This window comes from Ranitomeya variabilis, chromosome 4, assembly GCF_051348905.1.
Source record: "Ranitomeya variabilis isolate aRanVar5 chromosome 4, aRanVar5.hap1, whole genome shotgun sequence".
NCBI lineage: Eukaryota > Metazoa > Chordata > Amphibia > Anura > Dendrobatidae > Ranitomeya > Ranitomeya variabilis.
Genome location: NC_135235.1, coordinates 586,447,256 through 586,469,901, shown reverse-complemented (window position 1 = coordinate 586,469,901; position 22,646 = coordinate 586,447,256).

Genomic DNA, 22,646 nt, shown 5'->3' with positions numbered 1-22,646 from the left:
GTCCTACACATTGGCCTGGAGTTTTTTTTATCTCATTCTTGCCTTCAAAATAGCTACAACTCTCATATGTTGGTGGGTTTTCTTCCATGAAACTACTCACTTCAGGTCATTCCATAACATTTCTATAGGATTTAGATCTGGATTTTGACTTGGCCATGTATGTATATATGTATTTCTTTCTCCAAACAAAATGCTTCCCATTTAAACCAAAAAGCGCTATTTTGGTCTCATTCATCTACAAAACATTGTTCTAATAACCTTCAGCCTTGTTCAGACGATCTTTAGTAAACTGTAGCTTGACCTCAATGTTCATTTTGGAAAACAGTGACTTTCTTCTTGCAATCCTGCCATGCACATCATTGTCATTTAGGCTACGTTCACACTAGCGTTGTGCGCCGCTGCGTCGGCGACGCAACGCACAACGCACGCAAAAACGCGTCAAAACGCACGCAAAAACGCTGCGTTTTGCGACGCATGCGTCGGTTTTTGCCGAAAATCGGACGCAAGAAAAATGCAACTTGTTGCGTTTTCTTGGTCCGACGCTTGCGGCAAAAAAGACGCATGTGTCGCACAACGCAACAAAAAAAACGCATGCGTCCCCCATGTTAAGTATAGGGGCGCATGACGCATGCGTCGCCGCTGCGTCGCCGACGCAAACCCGACGCACATTAGCTTAACGCTAATGTGAACGTAGCCTTAGATTAACATTAGCTAGTGATATAGAGGCCTAGAGTTTATCTTGGATTCTTTTGTGTCCAGGTAGATTATTATACGCATTGTTTTTGGAGTGATCTTAGTTGGTAGATCACTCCTGGTGAAGGAAATAGTGGTCTAAAATTTTCTCCACTTTTACACAATCTGAAATTCTAAAAAAATTCTGTACTTTTTTGTAATATATAAAAATATATATCACATAAATAAGTTATACATACAGTACTGCACAAGAGCTTTAGGCAGTTATGGAAAAAGTTAAAAAAAAACTTTCAGAAGAAGTGTTAGTAGGTTTTTTCATCAACAAACAAATGCAAAGTAAATGAACAAAGGAAAAATGTAAATTAAATCAATATTTGGTGTGACTGTCCTTTGGCTCCATCAATTCTTCTAGGTACACTTGCACACAGTTTTAAAGGAAACTCAGTAGCGAGCTTGTTACAAACACCTTGTCATTTTTCCAGACCTGCAGAAAACTTTTGCAATGTACAGTATATATAATATATTAAATATAATGAAAAGAAAAACCCCAGCTACTGCAAAATTCTGTATATTCCTCCTTTTTCAAGACCTTCCCTTCTGGAAATACGAGCGTCTTGTATCTTTATTTATCTGAGTCTCGGTGGGGGGGGGGGGGGGGGCACATCTTGGCCTATAGTCTCCTAGACAGGATGTTTTAAGATGAGAGAATGTGAGCTTATATCAAAGTAAGCACCTCTCCGGATCCTGGAGATTCATGTCTGATGTGTATGTCTGTATATCTGAATAAAAAAAAAGTACTTTTCTGGGATTCATTTCTACTAAAGGAAGAAACCCAGATTATACCATCATGGTCTAAATAGTCATTACTATATTCAAGTAGTTATTCACGAGAATCCACATATGATTATAAATGACACTTCCCATATAAATCAAAACAAACAACTCAGACTAGTGAGAGACCGAGTACTGAAGAGATCCATTAAAAATACATTTTTTATTGAAATATCAAGAATAAATGAAAAAAACATTAAAAAACAGATTGTCCAAAAGGGGAGGCTGGTGTGACCAAATCAATATGTAAAATCCAAATATTGTGAAATATATAGATAAATGGAAGGAGTATTGGAACATTTCAGGTACTGTGACCACCCTTCCTTGTTAGGGCTTACATATCAAGTATCATACATGTAAACTTAAACATTCCGGATAAAAAGGTCCCATATGTATAGGGATGATATGAAGAGGTGAAAGGTTTATGGGAAGTATAACAATAATACAACTAGAAATAGCAGAGGGTCTTGTAGTTCCTATATGGCCACTAGAAATAGCAGAGGGTCTTGCAGTTCCTATGTGGCCTCTAGAAATAGCAGAGGGTCTTGCAGTTCCTATGTGGCCTCTAGAAATAGCAGAGGGTCTTGTAGTTCCTATATGGCCACTAGAAATAGCAGAGGGTCTTGTAGTTCCTATGTGGCCACTAGAAATAGCACAGGGTCTTGCAGTTCCTATATGGCACTCAGAGGCGTAGCTAGGGTTTTGGTTCAGGGGGGGCGAAACTTCTGAGTGGGCCCCTAGCCAGGTAACCTTGATTACAACTCGGTGACGCACCCTAATACTGGAGGAGAACCTCAGCAGATGACAGCGCTGTTACTGAAGATAATCTCTATATAAAGACCAATATGGATATTACCGCCATATGGTCAGTGGTAGATACCAGTCCTACAGAACATATAAGAGATCACTGCACAGTTAAAGATAATGTCTTACCGCTGATGTCCTTTCTGATGGAATCATTCATTTTTCCCGTCTGCAACAACTCGTCTGCAGAGAATACAACAAAGACACATTTCACTTCTCATATTCCAGCCCCATCACCATCTACTACCAACCTGCACAAATTCCTCATCCTACTGATACCCCAATACTGAGCCGCTGCTGCCGTATGTGTCCCTATTACTGCCCCTGATACCCCAATACTAAGCAGCTGCTGCCGTATGTGTCCCTATTACTGCACCTGACACCCCAATACTGAGCTGCTGCTGCCGTATGTGTCCCTATTACTGCACCTGATACCCCAATACTGAGCCGCTGTTGCAGTATGTGTCCCTATTACTGCGGCGCCCCAGGGTCCTGGTCGTCGCAGTGGTATTGCTTTCCTCTCGGGGAGAGTGATGCTACGTTTAGAGGCAAGGAAGGATAACTGCATCCAGGTATCACAAACATGCAATGCATTTCATACTCCAGGCCACCAGGGGGAGCTTCTGCTTCTATTTATTAGGACACTCCCCACATATACTGTATATAACTGGTAGTCTGTAGGGAAAGTTAGTCAGTTCTGGCTGAGCTCAGCTCAGTCAGTTCCAGGCAGGAGTCTGAGAAGGATGGAAGGTTAAAGGAGCTATGCATGCCCTCAGAGCTGCAGCTCCCAGAAAGAGACATTGAAAGGCAGAATTATATTGCAGCGAGCGTGAAGGAAGTCGAAGCAAAGGAGAGGATACCAGAAGGGGACCAGCCCCGCTCAAGCTGTCTCCTTCTGAGGCGCAAGATCCCGGTAGCTGGAACACCGAGGGAGTAAGGATCTCTAAGCCTTATTTCAGAGACCGGCAGGACAGCTAATTGCAGGTTACCTGTCCGCACCTACATCCAGGAGGCACGGTGACATCTACAGAGCCAGGTTATCTAAGAGACCCTATAAACAGGCTCAAGTCACCAGTCATACGGGTTTTGTCCTATCCTATATGGGGGACAGAGAGAGCGAAACATCGCATTTGTGAGACCTTTATGTGAAGCCATAGGCAGAAAGGGACTACACCACCACAGCGCAAGGGAAGGCTACTGATTTCCACCTGGACAAGGTAACTCTGGACTTGCCTCCAAACCAGCCGGACTCTGCCTGCCCTGTGATCTGGTGCCCTGGACTGTGGATGTTGAAGTCTTTAGTAAAGGTAAAGAGACTACAACCTTGTGTTCTCGTTCTTCACTGCGCCATTCACCATACCACCATCTACACACCGGGAAGCCCTGGGGACATACTTCACCTGTGGGAAGGTATACCATCTAGCTGCCATAACATCAACCCAGCAGACCCCTTAAAGCAGCGTCGGTCACCTTGACCGAATACCACAGGTGGCGTGACAAACATAAACTTTATCCCTTTATAGACCTTTCCCTTTTACACAGACGTCCCAGGGCCACAAACCGGGTCAGCCACCATGACATCCCCCTGTGAACCGAAGGACTCAGTAAAGAGTACCCCATGGCCCTTGGGGGGCAATCCAACTTGGCATCACGAACAGGACCTACTAAACCCCATAAATCGGGTCCTGTGCGCCTAAAGACTATGCCAGAATTGTGCCTGAACTGTGATTTATTGAAAGACTGTGCATTGCAAAAATTGCCACCAAAATCGCCGCCATTACAGCGCCATGAGGAGCGCTGGAGAAGAAGGGCATGCCATCGTGGGCGGGAACTGAGAAGCGCGAAAAATAATGGCCGCCCAGTCCAAGTATCTCTGTACTCTAAGGACGTGTCCGTACACGGACGTTCCAGGGCCACAGACCGGGTCAGCCACCGTGACACCCCCTGTGAACCGAAGGACCCGGTACCGAGTACCCCACGGCCCTTGGGGGGCGATCCAACTTGGCATCACGAACAGAACCTACTAAACCCCATAAATCGGGTCATGTGCGCCTAAAGACTGTGCCAGAATTGTGCCTGAACTGTGATTTATTGAAGGACTGTGTATTGCAAAAATTGCCACCAAAATCGCCGCCATTACAGCACAACGAGGAGCACTGGAGAAGAAGGGCTTGCCATCGGAAAGATCCACGTGGAAGACACCATGGCCAGCAGCCCGGAACCAGAGTGTGGGGTGGAAGCGGAGGACTCCCCCAGCCACCTGGAAAGACACCGCAGCCAGGCATCACCAGTCGGCCCTGAATTCCTGCAGGCCGGAGTGGAAGAGCTCATCGACCAGCTCCTACAGATGCAGCTGAGCACCAAAGCCACGTGTCAGACGAAACCCTTGGAAGACCTGCCAGCGCCGCTTCCTGTCCAACAGCCTCCGATACCGACAGAGAAGACCGGCACAGGAGATACCGCTGTGGCAGGTAAGGACGCCAACCCTGCCCCGGTAGCCGATGAACTGTTGATAGGCCCCGTTGCAGCGCCACCTCCCTACTGGTCCAGCCGGATCCAAAACCTGGGGCAATGGGATCAGCCTACGGGGATGGAGGGGCCACTGTGGGATAAGAAGGAAAGCATTTCCTGTTGTTAGTTAGTTAGAGCCTGGGAGCTGAACAACTCAGGAGGGCCTTCGTGCCCAGATAGTCCTGAGGGGCTTAAAGGGAGGGTGCCGTGATTTTAGTTTTTGTATTAATAATTATTGATTATACAATCAATTATTTTTAATACAAAAGTAAATGTACCTCTTTCATACTTTTTTATTTATTCACTTTTACATTCACCACTGGAGGCCGCCATTTTCATTAGTGTGGGTGTAAGTGTCTGGGCACGACACTTGCACACCTCACTTACGGCAGCCATGTACATAGGAGACTGCAGTCGGGCCCCGACCGCATCTCTTTCATTGAGGCCGCTCCTCCTGCCTCTCAGCTGTGACTTGGCCACGCCCACTGAGCTGCCACGTCACAGCTGTGAGAGGAGATCGCGGCCATTTTGTTTATTTCCCTCTGCCATCGCACACACAGCTCAGTGCGTGCGATGGCAGAAGCTGCTGCTGGGAGAAGCTGCTGCCGAGGATCCAGGGTAAGTATCTGCAGCGAGGAGCTGTGATTGCAGCCTGTACTTAGTATTACATTACAGGCTGCAATCACTGCCGACCTGTTCAGAGCACAGCAGGGAGAGCGTCGCACTGCTCTGCCCTGAACATGACTCAGCACTTCCTGGTAGATGAAAGAAGGTAAGTACAGGGTTTTTTTATTTTCTTATGCATCTACCACTGCTACCAGCCCCTATATAGCACCTAGCACTGCCTGCCTGCCTCTGTATACCACTGCCGGCCTGCCTCTGTATACCACTGCCTGCCTGCCTCTGTATACCACTGCCTGCCTCTGTATACCACTGCCTGCCTCTGTATACCACTGCCTGCCTGCCTCTGTATACCACTGCCTGCCTGCCTCTGTATACCACTGCCTGCCTGCCTCTGTATACCACTGCCTGCCTCTGTATACCACTGCCTGCCTCTGTATACCACTGCCTGCCTGCCTCTGTATACCACTACCTGCCTCTGTATACCACTGCCTGCCTGCCTCTGTATACCACTACCTGCCTCTGTATACCACTGCCTGCCTCTGTATACCAGTCTGCCTGCCTCTGTATACCACTGTCTGCCTGCCTCTGTATACCACTGCCTGCCTGCCTCTGTATACCACTACCTGCCTCTGTATACCACTGCCTGCCTGCCTCTGTATACCACTACCTGCCTGCCTGCCTCTGTATACCACTGCCTGCCTCTGTATACCACTACCTGCCTCTGTATACCACTACCTGCCTCTGTATACCACTGCCTGCCTGCCTCTGTATACCACTGTCTGCCTGCCTCTGTATACCACTGCCTGCCTGCCTCTGTATACCACTGCCTGCCTCTGTATACCACTGCCTGCCTGCCTCTGTATACCACTGCCTGCCTGCCTCTGTATACCCCTGCCTGCCTCTGTATACCACTGCCTGCCTCTGTATACCACTGCCTGCCTCTGTATACCACTGCCTGCCTGCCTCTGTATACCACTGCCTGCCTGCCTCTGTATACCACTACCTGCCTCTGTATACCACTGCCTGCCTGCCTCTGTATACCACTGCCTGCCTCTGTATACCACAGTCTGCCTGCCTCTGTATACCACAGTCTGCCTGCCTCTGTATACCACAGTCTGCCTGCCTCTGTATACCACTGTCTGCCTGCCTCTGTATACCACTGCCTGCCTGCCTCTGTATACCACTGCCTGCAGTCGGTATCACACAGGACAGGATTAGATACACGGCTCAGCAGTCGGTATCACACAGGACAGGATTAGATACACGGCTCAGCAGTCGGTATCACACAGGACAGGATTAGATACACGGCTCAGCAGTCGGTATCACACAGGACAGGATTAGATACACGGCTCAGCCGTCGGTATCACACAGGACAGTATTAGATACACGGCTCAGCAGTCAGTATCTAATCCTCTCCTATGCACTCCTCTCCCCCCCGCGTGTCTTTCCTCAATGTGGTTTATTATTTTTGTTGTGGGAGATGAGGGAGTCGAGGATTATGCATTCGGTATGGTTTAAAAAAGATTAATAAAGGACTTTATTCTGGCCGAGTCTTTATTTACAATACAACTATAGGATTAGTAATGGATGGGTGCCTTATAGACGCCTCTCCATTACTAAGTCGTGGGCTTGATGTCACCGGACAATATGAAGGTGACATTAACCCCACAAATATGAACCCCACTTGCTACCGCTACAGGGCAAGTGGAAATTGCCAGGCAAAGCGCCAGAAAAGGCGCATGTAAAAGGCGGCTGAGAGCTGATGTTTTTAGCCTGGGGGGGGGGGACAGTATCCATGGCCCCTTCCTAGGCTATTAATGTCAGCCCGCAGCTGTCTGTATAATATTTGATGGTTATTAATTATAGGGGGCCCCACGTCTTTTTTTGGGGGGTGTCCCCCATTTTAATAGCCAGTAAAGGCTGCAAGTACAGTTGGGAGCGTGTGAGTGTGAGCACACCCTCCCACCCACAGACCAGTACACTGCTCTCCTGAAATACTGTGCTCCTGTCACCCTGCTCCTTCCACCATACGTCTCTCACCTCCCTAGAGCAGCACAATACCATATGGATCACGTATAATGCCGCTATATATCACATAATACTCCCATAAAGACCACACATTATGCCGGGATATTATAATATATATATAATATCACACATTATGCCGCCAAGTATTGTGTGATCTATGTGACGGTATTATATGAGATCTATATGGCAATATTATGTTTGATCAGTGTTGTGGAATGATGTAAAAACTATATGACGGTGGTATATGAGAACTATATTGTGGGATTATGTGTGATCTATGTGGAAGTACTAGGTGAGAATTATATGGCGGTATTATTTGTGATCTATATGGTGGTATGTGAGAACTGTATGACAGTATTGTGTGATCTATTTGATAGTATTGTGCGTGATGTATATGGCGGTATTATGTGTGATCTATATGGTGGCATTATGTGAGAACACTATGGCGGTATTATGTGAGAACTCTATGGCAGTATTATCTTCAGAAAGCGGACCCATTCTATGGTGGTTCTGGCTGAGCACCTGCACGTGGGTCTTGGGTAATAGAGGGGGCAGCATGACCTCCAGTTAGGTGCAGTCAGGGCTGGTGATGCAGCTGAAGAGAGGGGTCTCATTTTTATCGTTACTATAAGGCTACATTTCCTTCCCAGCATCACCCCGGACTGCGCCTGTCGTCTCGCTTTCACACATCGCCAGGACAGGATAGAGAAGACAGGATCTGAGGAGGGGAATGGGGTCTGCATGCAAAGTCTGGATCAGAACAGGCCATCAATCTGCAGAAATGTTTCCTGGATTTCTGTGGAGCAGACGGTCCATCCATGTGTATAAAAGACAGCGCTCTATGTACATACAATCCCTGGCTGCTCCGCGCACTGAACATGGTGCCCCCCTATAGGCCAGCACACTGCTCTCCTGAAATACTCTGTGCTGCTGTCACCCTGCTCCCTCCACCACATATCTCCCAGAATCCTTGCTGTCTGCCTTCCTCGGTGACTGTCTACTTGTCAGTACAAGGCTGCCGTCACACATTCATTATTTGGTCAGTATTTTACCTCAGTATTTGTAAGCCAAAACCAGGAGTGGGTGATAAATGCAGAAGTGGTGCATATGTTTCTATTATACTTCTCCTCTAATGGTTCCACTCCTGGTTTTGGCTTACAAATACTGAGGTAAAATACTGACCAAATACTGCTAGTGTGACGGCAGCCTTACTCTGCAGTCACCAACAAAACGGCTGCTCATTGGGTTCCTGAATATCATCCTCTTATCCCTTAGCAGACACCCAGAAGTGGAGGAGAGGAGACATCACACACGTCAGCAGACTCCGCCCATAATTACTGCAGTGCTGTAATGTGAGCTAGTTGTACACTAGGTTTTTCTGAAATTTCAGCAGCTGCTCCCCCTAGTGTTTAAAAGTGGAAATTCCAAAACTTTTCAAATTATTTTTCATATTTTACTAAATTATAAACAAATGAAAATATTTTTTAAGAAAATTTAAACATTAATTCTTTACATTTTTACAATTGCTGTAAAAAATATTTTTTTTATGGCACCTTCCCTTTAATGCCCGAGACGGCACAGTGACAGCTCTGCAACGTTAAGCAAGGTACCCAGCCATTCAGAGTCCGGATGGACAGAAGTGCAGCTGATGCAGCAGTGTTACCACAGTTTGGAACAGGAGCTTGAGAAGTAGTCCTTGCCCAGTACAGGGACACAGGTCACTCACCATGAGGCAGATCATTGCTTGGGCTGACGCCCTCCATATCGTTGCAAAACGGACGAGGGAACTCAGACGTAGTGAGTTCGCACAGGGAGGATGCTGTGTTATCACAAGAGGCGATATGACCCTGTAGTGTACTGCAGGACGTAGGAGAAAGTGTAGGGAGAACGTGAACTGTTTGGAACCTACTGCTGATGATGTAACTGACTGGAATGTGCCGCGACAAGCAAATAGTAAAGTTCATCATTTTAAGTTTGAAAAGTACTCTGTCTCTTATTGTACAACAGAAGCAGCAGAACTTCAGTGAGCCCCATGGGACCCAGATGGTGCAGAGGGTGAAGCGAAAGGTATGCTGCAGAAGGGACATTGTTTGCATGTAACTGGGATTCAGGACACCTGTAACCAGTTGTCCTCAGCCACGACTACAGCCCTGGCCTTGCCTTTTACACTAACTCACTTAAGTCTGCATTATCTGCCTTGTCTGCGTACGGGCATATGTTTTTTTCTATACAATCTGGTATGTTATTGTATTTCTCAAAAATTTCAATAAAAATGAGGTTTAACGAAAAAAAAACTATGACAATGAACAAATGAAAGTCAGACATTGCTTTTCAGCCATGCTTCCATGGAATAAAAAAAATAAATAAATAAAACTCATGAAATAGGCCTGGACAGAAATGATGGTACTTCTGAAAATAATGTGACAAAAGGGACATGTTAAATCAAGGTGTGTCCACTAACAAGCATCACAGGTGTTTACGATCTTGGAATCAGTGAGTGGGCCTGTATATAGGGCTACAGATACTCACTGTGCTGTTTGGTGACATTGTGTGTATCACACTCAACATGGACCTGAAGAAGCAAAGGAAAGAGTTGTCTCAGGAGATTAGAAAGGAAATTATAGACAAACATGTTAAAGGTAAAAGTTATAAGACCATCTCCAAGCAGCTTGGTGTTCCTGTGACTACAGTTGCACATATTATTCAGAAATTTAAGATCCATGGGACTGTAGCCAACCTCCGTGGATGTGGCCACAGGAGGAAAATTGATGACAAAGCAAAGAGACAGATAATACAAATGGTAATAAAAGTGCAGCGCCCCAGAGTCCTGGTCGTTGCAGTACTGTGGCTCCGCCACTAAGGGGAGCTATGGTACGTCTGATGGCACTGAAGGAGTTCATCTGACCAGGTATCACAGACACCAATACATTTCACAGCCGGGCCTCCAGGGGGAGCTAAGGGTTCTATTCATTAGGCCACTCCTCACATACTGGTAAAACTGGGGGTCAGGCAGGAAGTTAGAGAGAGAGCTGACTGGGTTGGAACCAGGCAACACCTTGTGGCAGAGGGTGTTGTGGGGGAAGATTCGGTAGGGCCCCTGTCAGGGGTGGGATCCTGACAGAGGCCTGGCAACTTGAGAGAACATCACGGGACCGTGCCTGCTCAGGATAGCGGCGGTGCCCAAGGAAGGATTAGAAGCGAGATAGATTGTGCTGAGTGAGAAACGAGATCAAGGCAACAAGGAGAATACCAGTAGGAGTCGTGCTGTGAGACCGAGGCAACATTCTACTGAGGCGCACAACCGGCGGCCGGAACGCCGAGGAAGTATTTATAAATCTAGCTTCAAGCAATACTTCAAACCAACGGCAGGACAGTCAGTCATAGGCGGGCTGTCTCACCTAAATCACCTACGAAGACATAGGGAGCAACTTGTGGAGAGGGGCGACTCTAGGGTCCCGGAAGAGCTCCGAGCCTACCCGTCATACGGGTGCCGTCCTAACCGTAACATCAGGGAGGGACGGAAGATTAGCAGAAGATCATCTAATCGAGTTGTGAGGGAACACGAGAAACAGACACAACAGTTGTGGGGACTATCCCGTAAGCACAGCAGAGGAGGACCACAACACATAGCGCTAGCAGGAAGGCACAGATTTCCACCTGCAAGGAGAACTCTGGAGGTGCCATTGGACCGGCCGGACTTGCGCAGCCTGGTGAACCGTATTCCGGACTGAGGACCCAGAGACCTTCAGTAAAGAGGTAAAGAGACTGCAACCTGGTGTCCTCATTATTTACTGCACCGCACCACCACCATCATCCACATCTATTACTGTACGCCCCTCAGCAGGGTCACGGACCGGGTCTAGCCACCGTGACAACCCCAGAGCAGAGACTCACAGGCCCGGTACCGGGTACCCCTCGGCCCTGCGGCAGTGGGGGCGCTACAAAAGAGCCCAGAAAAACTTCTAAACATATTAAAGGTGAACCTAAAGCTCAAGGAACATCCGTGTCAGATCGCACCATCCGTCATTGTCTGAACCAAAGTGGACTTCATAGGAGACGACCAAGGAGGCCACCATTGTTGAAAAAAGAAATCATAAAAAAGCGAGACTGGAATTTGCCAAACTACATGTTGACAAGCCACAAAGCTTCTGGGAGAATGTCCTATGGACAGATGAGACAAAAAATGAATTTTTAGCAAAGGCACATCAGCTCTATGTTCACAGACGGAAAAATGAAGCATATCAAGAATAGAACAGAGTCCCTACTGTGAAACATGGAGGATGCTCTGTTATGTTCTGGGGCTGCTTTTCTGCATCTGGCACAGGGTACAATAAAATCTCTAGACTATCGAGGGATTCTAGAGAGAAATGTGCTGCCCAGTGTCAAAAACTTGTTCTCAATCACAGGTCATGGGTCTTGCAATAGGAAATTGACCCAAAACACAAAGCTAAAAACACCCAAGAATGGCTAAGAGGAAAACATTGGACTATTCTGAAGTGGCCTTCTATGAGCCCTGACCTAAATCCTATTGAGCATCTTTGGAAAGAGCTGAAACATGCCATCTGGAAAAGGCAACCTTCAAGCATGAGACAACTGGAGCAGTTTACTCTTGAGGAGTGGGCCAAAATACCTGTCGAGAGGTGCAGAAGTCTCATTGACAATTACAGGAATGGTTTGATTGCAGTGATTGCCACAAAAGGTTCTATAACCAAATATTACGTTAAGGGTACCATCATTTCTTTCCAGGCCTATTTCATGAGTTTCATTTTTTTTATTCTGTGGAAGCATGGTTGAAAAGCAATGTCTGACTTTCATTTGTTCATTGTCATAGATTTTTTATTTATTATTACTTTTGTCAGATTCAAGTTATTTCAGTGACCATTGTGGGTTTTTCGGTCACTAAACGAGGGGTACCAACAATTTTGACCACGTGGGTATGTAAATATATGATGAAATGACCTATCATAACATATTCTTGCCGCTGCGCTGTCTCCATACTCTCTCGAGATGTCGAGAGAATCATGTCATCACCGGAAACATTAAATTATATTTGGTAAAAATATATGTATATTTCTTGGGAAAACTCAATTAACCTTAGAGTGGAGGCCGCAGGAGGACGCGGAAGTGGTGCTATTTATACCAAAATGTAACATTTCTGCTTAAAAGGCATTGCAAGTGGAACATAACGAGTAAGGAGAGAACAACAATTATAACTCCCCAGCCAAAAGTGAGCCAATTAGTACAAGCGAGAGAGCCCGACACAGACGACACAGCCCCGAACCTGTCTACTCCAAGTATCATGATTATTGGCCACATACAATATTCCCGTGATGTTTTCCTTTTCAGCCACTAAAAATTTGGAGTATCTAAGCTTATTATATGTAATTCTCTCTGCTGAGCTGTGGTATCTAAACCTATCATTTGTCTGCTATATCTAAGCCTATAGTGTATGATACTGACTGCAGATCTTTGTACCTAAGCCTAACGTGTGCAATACTTACTGCTCAGCTGATCTATCAGCTAAAGTATCTAAGCCCATGTCTGCTGAGGTGTATGATATATCGAAGTCTTTCATATGGGATACTGTCTGATATTCTGATGTATATAAGCTTATCATATATGATGGCTTAACTTTATGCTGATTAATATCATATATGATAATAGGCTGAAGTACACTGCTCAAAAAAATAAAGGGAACACTTAAACAACAGATAATAACTCCAAGTAAATCAAACTTCTGTGAAATCAAACTGTCCACTTAGGAAGCAATACTGTTTGACAATCAATTTCACATGCTGTTGAGCAAATGGAATAGAGAACAGATGGAAATTATTGGCAATTATCAAGACACACTCAATAAAGGAGTGGTTCTGCAGGTGGGCAACACAGACCACATCTCAGTATCAATGCTTTCTGGCTGATGTTTTGGTCACTTTTGAATGTTGGTTGTGCTTTCACACTCGTGGTAGCATGAGACGGCCTCTACTACCCACACAAGTGGCTCAGGTAGTGCAGCTCATCCAGGATGGCACATCAATGCGAGCTGTGGCAAGAATGTTTGCTGTGTCTGTCAGCGTAGTGTCCAGAGGCTGGAGGCACTACCAGGAGACAGGCCAGTATACCAGGAGACGTGGAGGGGGCCTTAGGAGGGCAACAAACAAGCAGCAGGACCGCTACCTCCGACTTTGTGCAAGGAGGAACAGGAGAAGCACTGCCAGAGCTCTGCTAAATGACCTCCAGCAGGCCACAAATGTGCATGTGTCTGCACAAACGGTTAGACACTGACTCCATGAGGATGGTCTGAGTGCCCGACGTCCAGAGATGGGGGTTATGCTCACAGCCCAACACCGTGCAGGACGCTTAGCATTTGCCACAGAACACCAGGATTGGCAAATTCACCACTGGTGCCCTGTGTTCTTCACAGATGAAAGCAGGTTCACACTGAGCACATGTGACAGACGAGACAGAGTCTAGAGATGCTGTGGAGAGCGATCTGCTGCCTGCAACATCCTTCAGCATGACCGGTTTGGTAGTGGGTCAGTAATGGTGTGGGGTGGCATTTCTATGGAGGGCCGCACAGCCCTCAATGTGCTCGCTAGAGGTAGCCTGACTACCATTAGCTACCGAGATGAGATCCTCAGACCCCTTGTCAGACCATATGCTGGTGCGGTTGGCCCTGGGTTCCTCCTAATGCAGGACAATGCCAGACCTCATGTGGCTGGAGTGTGTCAGCAGTTCCTGCAAGATGAAGGCATTGAAGCTATGGACTGGCCCGCCCGTTTCCCAGACCTGAATCCGATTGAGCACATCTGGGACATCATGTCTCGCTCCATCCACTAATGTCACGTTGCACCACAGACTGTCCAGGAGTTGGCGGATGCTTTAGTCCAGGTCTGGGAGGAGATCCCCCAGGAGACCATCCGCCGCCTCCTCAGGAGCATGCCCAGGTGCTGTACAGTAGGGAGGTCATACAGGCACGTGGAGGCCACACACAATACGGAGCATCTTTTACTTATCATGAGGCATTTCCACTGAAGTTGGATTAGCCTGTAATTTGATTTTCCACTTTGATTTTGAGTATCATTCCAAATCCAGACCTCCATGGGATATTCATTTTGATTTACATTGATCATTTTGTGTTTTATTGCTCTCAACACATTCCACTATGTAATGAATAAAGATTTTCAACTGAAATATTTCATTCAGAGATATCTAGGATGTGGTATTTTAGTGTTTCCTTTATTATTTTGAGCAGTGTATATGAGCCTCACATTTCACATACTGGTAAAATGTTGTAGCTAAGCCCATCTTGTGTGAGCATGTATCTAAGACTATCATGTGCAACACTGTCTGGTAAACCATTGTATCTAAATCTATGAAATGAGATACTGTCTGTTAAGTTTGTATCTAAACCTATCAACTGTCATTCTGTCTCCTCATCTGTGTATCTAAGCTCAACATTTGTGATATTGTCTACTGAACTGCCTATCATGTGTGATACGGTCTGCCGAGCTATTGTATCTAATCCTGTCATGCACAATACTGTCTGCTGAGCCAGAGTATCCAAGCCTATGAAGTGTTCGTACTGTCTGTTGATTTTGTTTCTAAGCCCATATTGTGATATACTATCTGCTGTTGCATCTAATCATGTGTGATACTGCCTGTTGAGCTATGTAGCTAAAAACATCATGTTAGATACAGCTATCTTAATTGTTGTATACAATCCAATCATGTGTGATACGGCCTGCTGAGCTTGTATCTAAGTCTATCTTGTATGATACTGTATACAGAGCTTGTATCTAAAGGTACCGTCACATTAAGCGATGCTGCAGCGATATCGACAACGATGCCGATCGCTGCAGCGTCTCTGTGTGGTCGCTGGAGAGCTGTCACACAGACCGCTCTCCAGCGACCAACGATGCCGAAGTCCCCGGGTAACCAGGGTAAACATCGGGTTACTAAGTGCAGGGCCGCTCTTAGTAACCCGATGTTTAACCTGGTTACCATTGTAAATGTAAAAAAAAACCACTACATACTCACCTTCTGATGTCCGTCAGGTCCCTGGCCGTCTGCTTCCCGCACTGACTGTGAGCTCCGGCCGGCCGTAAAGTAAAAGCAGAGCACAGCGGTGACGTCACCGCTGTGCTTTACGGCCGGCCGGCGCTCACAGTCAGTGCGGGAAGCAGACGGCCAGGGACCTGACGGACATCAGAAGGTGAGTATGTACTGTTTTTTTTTTTACATTTACAATGGTAACCAGGGTAAATATCGGGTTACTAAGCGCGGCCCTGCGCATAGTAACCCGATATTTACCCTGGTTACCATTGTAAAACATTGCTGGCATCGTTGCTTTTGCTGTCAAACACGACGATACACGCCGATCTGACGACCAAATAAAGTTCTGGACTTTCAGCAACGACCAGCGATATCACAGCAGGATCCAGATCGCTGCTGCGTGTCAAACACAACGATATCGCTATCCAGGACGCTGCAACGTCACGGATCGCTATCGTTATCGTTGCAAAGTCGTTTAGTGTGAAGGTACCTTAAGAATATCATGCGATACTGTATGCTGAGCCATTGTACTTAAGCCTATCATGCGTGCTACTGTATGTGTAATGAGATAAACATACTGCCCATGTTCCCTCTTGAAGACACGCGTATTGTTATGATGCATTTGAATGTATAATATGTAGTGTGACATGTGTTATTGGTGATACCGTTGTGTTCTGCCCGAGAGAAGGGAGCGTTAAGGATATTGTTTGGGACTAGCCCATTGTGGGAAGGGAAACAGTTTCTTGACAGGAATTCAGATAGGGCTCAGAATACAGTGAGACCAGACTGACGGTATGACTAGTTAGTAGATCCATGTGATGTGGATGTCCCTGATGAGAAATGAAAACCGAGGCATTGGATAGCGAGATCCAGAGAAGAGATGAGGAAAAGCAACAGAAAGACAGAGTGATGCACCAGTGACAGGTCCTGGGACAGGACACCTAGCAGTACGGGCCCGAGTTTATAACTCAGAGAGGTAACGGGCCAGGAGGAACAGGGAACGATAAAAGAAGAGAGTGCCCCGGGCGCGAGTTCCAAGGTACCAGCAAGCAGAAAAACGAAGTACTGGCAATATTGGCAATCTAGCTCACATAAGGGGAAAAAGTTGTGGAACCGTGGGTTGAGAACAGGACTCTCACTTACTAGACCGTAGTATTGTGCTGGGTTGTGGTAAAGGTGAACAAATTTGGGGACCAAAGCAAATAAGCCTGGAAGAGGTAGAGAAGATGTTCCATGTTGTAAAGGAAACGCTTGTAAAGTTATGCACCCGCTATCTATTGTATATAATCCCCACCAATTTACTGTTGAGTAAAAAACTGTTTATTGTTGGCTGGTGGCCTCCCTTATTGAATCTCTCAACATCTGATACTGGACAGCCGAAGTCACCCATATCACATAGCCTGCAAGACAAAGCCCACACACCCAGCTAGGAACCCATCTTCATGTAGCATGTCAGGGCATTGAAGTTGAGTACCTCACCCATGTCTACCGCCCTGCGTTTAATTTGCTGAACCATTGTATCCAAGTCTGTGGAGCGTGTTAATGTCTGTTGAATTTGTGCAGCGCCCCAGGGTCCTGGTCGTTGCGGTAATATCATTCTCCTCTAGGGGGGAATGATGTTACGTTTGGAGGCAATAAAGGAGATCTCTTTACCAGGTACCACAAACATACAAAACATTTCATACTCCAGTCCACCAGGGGGAGCTATGCTCCTATTTATTAGGGCACTCTTCACATTTAGGTAAAACTGGTGGCCTGGAGAGGAAGTTAGGCAGTTGCTGGCTGAGCTTTGGCTCAGGTAGTTGGTCCCGGACAGGGGTGGGATCCTGTCAGAGGCCTAGACAGAAGGACATGGAGCTGCGCCTGCCGCACGTGCGGCAGTTCCTAAGAAAGGACATGAACAGAGAACTGTATTATAGAGAGTGAGAAAGAAGTCATAGCAAAAGGAATGGAAACCAGAAGGAGTTCTGCCCTGCACAGACTGCCTCCTTCTGAGACGCAGGATCCGGTAGCCGGAACACCGAGGGAGCAACAGTCCTTTATGCCTTGCTCCAGAGACCGTCAGGACATCTAATTTCACGTTACTGATCCGCCCCATACCCAGGAGGCAAGGTGGTACCCACGAGAGGCCGGGGCATGCTAGAGTCCCTGTAAAAAGCCTCAGGCCACCAGTCATACGGGTTGTCCTATCCATCCGGGGGACAGAGAGAGACATAACATCTAGAACATCTACAACAGTTGTGAGGACCTTATGAGAGGCTCAGCAATAAGGTACTACAAAGCCCAGGCGCTAGAGGAAGGCTACTCATTTCCACCTGTATAAGGGGACCCTGGATTTGCCTCCAAACCGGCCGGACTCTGCCTGCCCTGTGATCTGGTGCTCTGGACTGTGGATGCTGAAGCCTACAGTAAAAAGGTAAAGAGACTGCAACCTTGTGTCCTGGTTCTTCACTGCACCTTTCACCATCCACCATCTACACTCTGGGAAGCCCTGGGGACATACTTCATCTGTGGGAAGGTATACCATCTAGCTGCCATGACATCACCCCAGCGGACCCCCTTAGCAGCGTCGGTCACCCTGACCGAATACCACAGGTGGCGTCACGAACATTTCCTTTAAAGACCTTTCCTTTTTACAATGGACCTCCCGAGGGCCACAGACCGGGTCAGCCACCGTGACATCCCCCTTGAGAACTGAAGGGCCCGGGACCGAGTTCCCCTAGCCCTTGGGGGCACTCCATTTGTATCTAAACCCATCGCGTTTGATACTGTCTGCTGAGCTTTGTATCTAAGCCCATCCTGTGTGAAAGGCAGCTGGCACTGTGGTACTGAGGCCTTGTAAGGAAATGTTCTGTACCGCGCTCTCCGCGGCATTCTGCAGTAAGATGATTAGCGTCTGTAAATTGTGCTCCGCAGGAGGAGATGTCACAACCACTAATTATATTTTCCAAGTGAAATCTAAACGGCTCCGGAGCCTCCTGCCTCTCTCTCCTGTACGCCCGAGCTAAGTGAAGCGTCTTTCTATCAATTTGCACATTTTACATCTATAAAGTGTCATTGTTAATGTTTCAGGCCCGTTGATGTGCAGTATAGGGGTTGCCGCTCATCTCCTGCGAGACAATAATATATTAATACTGCGATGGCATTATGTCATTTATCTGTGAGCAGCGGCCTGAGCTGGGGGTCACCACACACATAATGAGGAGGAGGATGATGATGACCACCTTACAGCACATTCCTCCCTTCTCATAAATCATTTCCTGTCACTTTATGATAGTTATCTGGGAAAGCTGTGAAAAAACAAAACAGTCTCCAGGAAGCTCCCAAAAAGGGTAGCTAAAATTAACATTACATTAAAAAACCTGATTAAGCTGGGTGTGAGCTGTAATGGCAGCCATATTGGTTACTGTCAGGCCTACCTAGGCCACAGTACATGTATGTTCAACTGTTCTTCGAAAAGGGGACATGTTGTCCCCACAGGACTTGTCATAGGTCGCGTCACAATTGGTTTCTTCCCACTTCATACCCTCAGAGACCCTTTGATTCTGCCTCAGCGACCGCATCCCTTGTGGCAATACTCTGGCAGCAACCTCTTTTTTGCAGTTCTGTGCTCGCTGACACACTTCATCTGTGCACCTCACTTCATGACCCTTTCACTATAGATGGTGGTTCTCTCTTAAAATGGCCGCTTGTCTGTCTTGAATTTCCAGGAGAGTCAGTTACAGGGGCAATTTTCCCTCAAAGTCACATAGTTTGAGGCAGCACACTGTATTGTGTATGTGCCTGTCCCTAACCTATGCGTCGCACGGTCGCAGGCTCTCTCAGGTAGCATGGCACCTACCAGCTGCCCTCCGTGACTTTTCGTGGGTGGCAGGAAACCTTACACTTTATACTCTCGGCATGCTGGAAGCGTTCATATGTTTCCCCACACAACCATATCAATCTGAATTACGTGCCCAAACAGTGCCAATCAGCTCAACGCACTTTGGCGCCACATAGGTGCCACATGTCAACAACTCTCGTGTATTCAGTCAGTTCTTCCAGAGCCACCTACATTCTCACACACAGGGATATACAGTAGATCAGAGCCATTCGGCTGGTAGCCATCCTTGTGAGGCAGCAATGTGGTGATAAGGAGTCCATTACTCTGTCCACTCATGGCCATACAATTGTGAAACAATATTGTGCGGCATTTGGCCATCACGGTGGGTAGAGCTTCGGCCCCACCCAAAGATTGCGTGAACGTTAAGAAAACAATAGGAATATTATGGTCTCTTAAAAAAGGGTTTTAGACACTCTGTCCCAGCCCTCTTACATGTCAGCCAGCTTTCTAGTAATGCAGTGGTATTGATGCAGAAGAGGGGGGCGATAACTGTAAACAGGGCCGGTTTTAGGCAAAGTGGGGCCCTAGGCAAAAGTTTAAAATGGGGCCCCAAATGCTAACATATTGCACCAACAGAAACATTTTGGTTGTAGCTACATGCGCTGATTTCAGGCCACTAAACGAGCGTGATCAACAATATTGAAGTCATTCGCCACTTGTTTCCAGCCTCTTTACACTGGCTGGGGACAGAATGATCACTAGTAAATCAATCTGTCCCCATACAGTATCATCTTGGCAGCATATCTGCAGTTTTAACTGGGCGATGTGCTGATGAGAACAATGATTTTTGTTCTGGCATATACTGTACATACATACACCGTACATACACACAGATACACACACAGTACATACATACACAGACATACACCTTACATGCATACACACATACAGTTATATACACAGATAGTATACACATACCGTACATACATATACCATACATACACACAAATACACATACATACACCGTACGTACACACAGATACACATACATATACCATCATACATACACATACCGTACATACACACATGCATATACCGTACATTCACACAAATGCCGTACACACATATACGGTACATACACAGATACACACACATATACCGTACATACACAGATAGTTATATACATATAGTACACACATACCGTACATACATATAAAATACACCCAAATGCACATACCGTACATACATACATATACCGTACATGCATACACACACATATACCGAACATACAGATACACATACACGTACCGTACATACACACATACAGTATATACACATACCGTACACACATATACATACACATATACTGTATGTACATGCACATAAACATACATATATACCATATATCCATACAATCTTATTGCACATACACAGATACACACATACTGTACATGCATACACACACAGCCATACAACTATACCATATACATACACACATATACCGTACATACACAGATACACACACAGATAGAGACATACACATAGATACACACAGATGCACACATACATATACAAGCATATACATACACACATACTAATCTTGTATAGGTGGTCAGATGAGCCCTGCAGGTCAGTTCAGCTGGAGAAGGCTGCAGACCCCACTGTGGGGGATGGGGCACAGAGCAGACAGCACTGATATCGGCCCCCTGCTGCTGCCGTGCAGTGAGCCTCCTCCCCCATCTCTTCTCTGTGAGGAGACGCTGCAGCCTGCTCTGAACAGAACAGTGGAGGGAGCAGAAGACCCCCTGTAAGTCCTGCTCTTCCTCCACTGCTGTCTCTATGTGCTGTGAAGCCGGGGCCCCTGACTGTAGGTGAGCACTCACCATTAGGACGCTCCATGCAGGGGGACAGACGGCAGCCAGTGAGTGCTCTCCTCAGTCTGGTCACTGTGAGGTAAGGAAAGCGTTCATTGGCCAGCGTCTCTCCCTGCATGACACGCCCCCTTTTTGATCTCCTGCACTTCGCGCCCCGCTCTCTCCCCGGCACCCGGTGTTCCATGATTACAGGAGGGAGTGAGAGGGGCCCGATCCTGCATGATACCGGGCCTGCCTGCAGGGGCCCCCCTCCACCTCTGGGCCCCAGAGCAGTGCCATCAACAGTATGTCTGCCCCTGGCTGGGGGCCCCTAGGGCAGCGGGGGCCCCAGGCAGCTGCCTAGTCTGCCTGCCCCTAACGCCGGCCCTGACTGTAAATAAGATGACATTCAGGAGATTGGGAAATCCGTGTGAGAACCATAATGACAATTTTGTCGGCTTCTTTTCATTTCAGAGGTAATTTTCATTCTACTTATAAATATTTTTTTTTCCTTTGGAAGGTTTCCAGCGATAAATCAGCATCTGTCACGGATTACTGAATGGGTTAATGTTGTGGTGACATCCAATTAGTTAAAGTGCCATTTAGCCACGCTCAGGTTTTGCGGCAATTAGCAGTTTCAGCATCATAAACCCAAATACAACAAATCCGAGATCAAACATGAAATAGGATGGAAGAAAGATAGTAACTTCTTATACAGGTGCATTTCCTGAAGTAATCTGTGCTTCTCACTCAGTAATACCCTGACCTTATCTCTATGTAATACTCAATTTGTGACCTCCTAAACCAGCATACTCCTTATGTGAAACACTCTGTGCTGCTGGTAGACTGCTCTTTCTAAGGGCTGTCCCACACGTCCAGATAATTCCGGTACCGGAATAAATCGGTACCGGAGTTATCCGTGTCCGTGTGCCTGGGAACTCACGGAGGCCATACGTGCGGCACACGTGTGCCGCCCGTATGGCGAGTGGGTACCACACGGAGCGTGTGGTACCCACTCTGCATCATGCTGAAGCCGCGATTCATATCCTCTCTGCAGTAACGTTTGCTGCAGAGAAAATATGAATAATAGTGTTTAAAATAAAGATCTATGTGTCCGCCGCCCTCCCACCCCCTGTGCGCCCCCCCGCTGGTCAGAAAATACTTACCCGGGTCCCCCGTCGGCTGTCGCTCCTTCCTGGTCTGGCCGCGGCTTCTCCTGCATGCGGTCACGTGGGCCCGATCATTTACAGTCATGAATATGTGGCTCCACCTCCCATAGGGGCGGAGCCGACTATTCATGATTGTAAATGATCGGCCCCACGTGACCGCATACAGTAGGAGGCGCGGCCAGACCAGGAAGGAGCGAGGGAGCGGGTAAGTATTTTCTGACCAGCGGGGGGGCGCACAGGGGGTGGGGGGGCGGC